The sequence below is a fragment of the Saccopteryx bilineata genome, chromosome 3 (genome assembly GCF_036850765.1).
Source record: "Saccopteryx bilineata isolate mSacBil1 chromosome 3, mSacBil1_pri_phased_curated, whole genome shotgun sequence".
In the NCBI taxonomy this organism is placed as follows: domain Eukaryota; kingdom Metazoa; phylum Chordata; class Mammalia; order Chiroptera; family Emballonuridae; genus Saccopteryx; species Saccopteryx bilineata.
In genome coordinates, this window is record NC_089492.1 from 180,122,228 (window position 1) to 180,127,897 (window position 5,670).

The 5,670-nt window shown below is 43.6% G+C and overlaps 1 non-coding gene across 1 annotated transcript; it reads right to left on the reverse strand.

Moving 5' to 3' along the window:
* Nucleotides 1–735: 735 nt before the first annotated feature.
* On the reverse strand, nucleotides 736–841 carry LOC136332710 (U6 spliceosomal RNA). The gene has a single exon (XR_010730871.1). It is a non-coding gene; the product is annotated as a U6 spliceosomal RNA (small nuclear RNA).
* Nucleotides 842–5,670: the final 4,829 nt, after the last annotated feature.

Here is a 5,670-nt window from a genome sequence, read left to right on the forward strand (position 1 = left end):
ATTCTGAATGATTATCTGACAGCTCCCATTTCTAGGGCAAATTATTAGCAAGGGTTTTATTTTGCTATTAACTTTACTCAAAACTTAGAGGACACAGGTTTGCTAGAACCTAAAGGAAGACATAAAATCTACAGACAAGAATGCCATACAGGCCTGACCTGAGGTGACACTGTGGATAAAGCGTCGACCTGGAGCGCTGAGGTTGCCAGTTCAAAACCTCTGGCTTTGTCTGATCAAGGCACATATGGGAGTTGATGCTTCCTGCTCCTCCCTCCTTCTCTCTCTCTCTCTGTCTCCCTTTCTCTCTCCTCTCTCTAAAATTAATTTTTTTAAAAATGCCATGAACAGCTACTTCTAGATTCCCTTTCATAACCTGTGTGGACATGGACTTTCTTCTCCAGTGGGGCTGGGGACAAGGTTGGCAGGGCCCATAGCACCGTCCTGGGTATGGTCCCAACCTACATCCCATCTTTATCTCTCACCAGCCCACTGCAGCCCATCTTGCCGCATACCCTACATTCCAGCCATGCCAAACTGTCCACTGGTCCCAAATATGCCACATTTTAAACACTCCTGCCACTCACCTTTGCTATCTGTAAGCTGTGGCTCATTTTTTCTTTTTTTTTTTTTATATATTATTGCTTTATTTTCCTTTTTAAAACTGTATCATTAAAGCCATCCAACATCCATAATTTCTAGGTCTCCTTAAACATTTTATTCTATCTAAGCTAGGAGTAAAATATGGAACGATTCACAAATTTGCACGCCATCTTTGAGCAGGGGCCATGCTAATCTTCTTCTCTGTATCGTTCCGATTTTAGAATAAGTGCTGCCAAAGCAGGCATAACTCATCTCTTAAGACTTATCTCCAATATGACTTTATTCCAGAATTCTTTCCAACTCCAAGCAGTTAGTGGCATCTTCTGCTGCTGCTCTATGGCAGCCGGTACCTAGCTAGTTCATTGTGAAGTTTAGTCAAGAGTGGTATTAGTTTATAGCGCCAGCTCGCCCTGATCCCGAGAAGGCAGAGACCAAGCTTGCCTATCTGTTCCCTCTAGCCCAGGGTTTCTCAACAGCAGCAATGACATCTTGGGCTGGAAAAGATGGTTGCGCTTGGGTCCGTCTTATGCATTGTAGGGTGTTTAACATCATCCCAGGCCTCCACCTTCAAGTGTGAGTTAAAAATTGTCTTCAGACATTGCCCAGTGCCTCCCGGGAGAGAAAGTTGCTCCTGGTGGAAAACCACAACTGTAGCTCTAACACAGAACCTGATACATAGTAGGTGCTTAAATAAACATTTGCCCAATTAATGAATAAAAAACTGAGTGAATTAACATATGAGAAAAGATCTTGCTGTTGCTTTTACACTCATCAGATCAAACCTAAAACCTTTATGCCAGCAGTCAAGTCTCTCTGAGCGGGCTCTACTTTCCTTCTCTCGTCCCTCTCACATACTGCACCCCTTGCCCGTGAGCTTGTCCACATCAGCATGCTTTTTCTTCTCCTGGATCCAAACTCTGTCGTTACTTCAAGACAAAGAACAACTTCTCTGCTTCTGAAGGCCTTCCTAGCTCGCCTAATCCAGTCATCTCCTTGCTTCACATTCTCTAGTATTTATGAACAGGGTTTATGATGGAAAATTACAAGAGTATGTATATACATGCATGCTATATATGTATTATCTGTAATGTATGTCCATACACACCTATGTATACCCATATGCATCTAGTTTTTGGACTGAAACTATATTTTTGTTACACAGACTTGTACAGGAATTTTCTTCTCAACTAGAAGAGTCACTCTTGATAGAAGGTCGGCTCACACCACTGATGTCTTCCTTCCCCTTACATCAGCCCCACTTGATGAACAGCAGATGGGCTTTTGCATGAATTTTTTTCCTTGAGTAACTGGCAGATGTGTTAAATCTGTATAATTTGTGTGGTCCTGACCGTTTTACTTTTTTAAAGGCATAAGGCTCTTTAGTATATTTCAGCTTTTAACCCCATTTCCAGATTTTGCAAATCTGAATAAAATTTGCAGTTACAGGATTTCTGTGAGAAAGCACTAAATATCAGCTACGAGAAAGACAAATAGGGCTGCATTTGGTCTTAAGTTCTGACTGTGCTCCAGCTCCATCTAGGCTTCCTTGTGTAATAGTTGTAAAACTAAATTAACAGTTGTAGCCTGTGGGTGACTCCGAGATCCCTGAACACCCAGCACCCACGCCCCTCCTTCCTCAGGCACACCTGCAGTGACCTGGTCATGCACTGTCTCTCGTGCTCGTGTTTGAAAATTTGCCTAATTTCTGTTCTGCAGGGTATTTCTTTCTCAAGTCTTTCTTGGAAAAGTTCATTATTTCACGCAAGGGTTGCTGTCACCATGGTGTTCTGATCCACCACATTCAATGGCAGAGGTCAGAGACAGCTCCAGGACTTACCTGTATTTGCATTTGTGCTCCCAACTGTGACAACATGGTGATATACTGGGATGGGTAGGGTGGGGGAAAACATTCCTAGTTTCAGCACTTATTTTTATAACCAGTAATAAAAAGATGAAAGAAGGCTTATGTTCAATCTCATAAATTGTGCCTTTTGGCAGAATGGCCTCTGAGGCTTCAGCCTCCCTGGAGTTGCAAGGGTTTGGGTTCTCCATTCAGTCCTGTCCGCTGTACATCGTGCCCCACTCTCTCCACAGCGCTCACCCATGCTCACCCATGCCCTCCCACTAAAAATACAGGATGGAAACACTTCTCTTGACCCTGCCTCCTCCTACAGTACAATCTTGATTTGCTCCATCTCATCACTATACACATGTTGGCTACCACTGATTCTTTGACAGCCTTGTCTCACATTTTCGCTCAGCCCTTACAATCCCCTCACTTCTCATAATGCACCCACTTTTAAAACCTAGGACATCCTAATATTGCCATGTCCAATGGCCCTTCCTCAATACTCCAGCTCTCTGACTCTGATGTAGTCTTTGTTGTAGCTGATCTGCCCATTTGAAGTTGTCTCCTGATTTTTTTTATCCGTTTGCCCTTTTTCAGACTCTGATGATTTCACTGTCCACTTCAGATGTAGGTCATTTTAGGGTTCCATCTTCAGCTTTATTCTCCTACCCCTTTATGCTTTCCCTTAGCTGATTTCTTATATTGTCATGTCTTCAAACATCAATTAGATGTACCAGCTACCAAATGCTTCTCTTTACCTTGATCATCCTCTGGAGCTTCCAACCCATGCTTTTTGACTGACTCCAGGTTTGCTGGTTACCAAGCATCTCAAATGCATCATGGCCAAAACCAAATTCATTTCACTTCTTATTCCCATGGCTTCCTCCTCTCTGTTTCTCCCTTTGTTAGACTCTTTATTCCAAGCTAGAAAGATTTTCATATAATTTGTCTCACTACTGATGTTACTTCTGCAGTCTTTTGATCTGTCTCATTCTTTACATGTCTGTGTTACCAAAATTGAGCATGCTGTGTTCTCCTCCTGCTCTTGCTTATCCTTTCCTCTGTGGAAGAAATTCTTTGTGCAAGAACCAGATCTGATTTCTACTCTTCTGTTCCCAAAGTTCCTTGCTCTGAAGACAGTGGAGGATCAAGTCCAAATTAAACCTGAAATTCAAAGTCCTCCATTACTGTAACTCTAATCATGTTCTTCAGAGCCTAATTTCTTACTTCACTGACAGAGGGGGGGGGGGGGGGTCCAGCACCACCAAATTGGCCCTATGTGTGCCATACACTTTCTTTCTCCATGTGGTAAATTCCCACAAGTGTCAGGGCTCAGCTCAGAGTTCCTTTGTGAAGCACCCTTATCCTTGGCCTGTAAGCAGAATTAATCACTCTCTCTGTACCTCCATAGTACTTTCCTTATAGTTCTATTACACTCCTGTGTAATAGGGTGTTTTTCATATTAGTAACTGAGCTTAAGGAATCCAGGGTCTAGTGGGTGAACATTATCTTACTCATTTGTTGGCTAGCCATCCATCTGGCTAGCATTTTGAAATTTATACTCTAGATCTCCCTAATGCTGATATTCTATGATTTTGAATTTTACTTAACTCCTCCATACAGAGAAAACAGTGTGTTACATGCTAAGTACATGGCATTGGCATCATGTATCATTCACGTCTTGACCACTTTTCAATTTCTAGTGCTCAATAACTTAGTAGGTGCTCAATAAAGGTGTTGAATGAACAAATGAGTTAATTCCTAGAAATTAATGGAAGAATGACTGACTTAGCCATAGGAAAGGTAGAGAATAAATCCCTGTCTCTCAATTTTTAGAAACCATTATTTCCTTGAAAATAACTGTACTTGTACTGAACTTTTGTTTTTTTTCTATTTTTCTGAAGCTGGAAACGGGGAGACAGTTAGACAGACTCCCGCATGCGCCGGACCGGGATCCACCTGGGGAACCACCCGGCACGCCCACCAGGGGCGAAGCTCTGCCCACCAGGAGGTGATGCTCTGACCCTCCCGGACGTCGCTCTGCTGCAACCAGAGCCACTCTAGCGCCTGGGGCAGAGGCCAAGGAGCCATCCCCAGCGCCTGGGCCATCTTTGCTCCAATGGAGCCTTGGCTGCTGGAGGGGAAGAGAGAGACAGAGATGAAGGAGGGGGTGGGGGGTGGAGAAGTAAATGAGCGCTTCTCCTATGTGCCCTGGCCGGGAATCGAACCCGGGTCCCCCACACGCCAGGCCGACCCTCTACCACTGAGCCAACCGGCCAGGGCCTGTACTGAACTTTTGTAGTAACTAAAATCACTTCCTTCAACTGCTACAGATAATTATCAGTTACATAAATTTTATAGTGTTTTGTACTCCACAAAGCATTTCCACAAAGCAGTTAGGTCCTAGAAGCAGCACACTAGACATCCTATAGAATACAGTGCAACTAACCAGCAGCAGTATCTGGGTTTAAATTGTTAACTTTCAACCTCACCATTTCCTTCTTTCTCCAGTACTGCCCAGTTTGTTCCCCACTTTTATTTTTCACCTGCTGATACATATTACTCCATTTTCATTTACACTCCAATCCTATAACCAGAAAACAGAAGACTGAATAACTAGATGACTGTTCTCCTTGATTAGGACCAATACCTTAGACATATTCAAATATTCCATATAGGGCCAATATAGATACCAACTATATTATCAGTGCTCTTCTTTTAAATAAATAAATTTTTCTTTTTGTCCCCCTTCTTTTTCAAGTGAGAGAAGGGGAGATAGAGACAAACTCCCACATGTGCTCCAACCGGGATACACCCGGCAACCCCCATCTGGGGCCATGCTCACAGCCGAGCTAGTCTTAGCACCTGAGGTGGAGGCTCCTAGGAGCCATCCTCAGCACCTGGGGGCGATGTGCTTGAACCATTCGAGCCATGGCTGTGGGAGAGGAAAAGAGAGAGAGAGAGAGAGAGAGAGAGAGAGGAAGGGAGGGAGGGAGGGAGGGAGGGTGAGTGGTGGAAAAGCAGATGGTCGCTTCTCCTGTGTGCCTTGACCAAGAACTGAACCTGGGACTTCCACTTGCTGGGCTGATATTCTACCACTGAGCCAACAGGCCAAGGCCCTTTTAAATAAACTGGCTTAAATAACAATGACTATGATGATACAAACACCCATAATTGCTTTAAAGTTTTTATTATCCTGAATATAAAAGACAGAAGTCCTC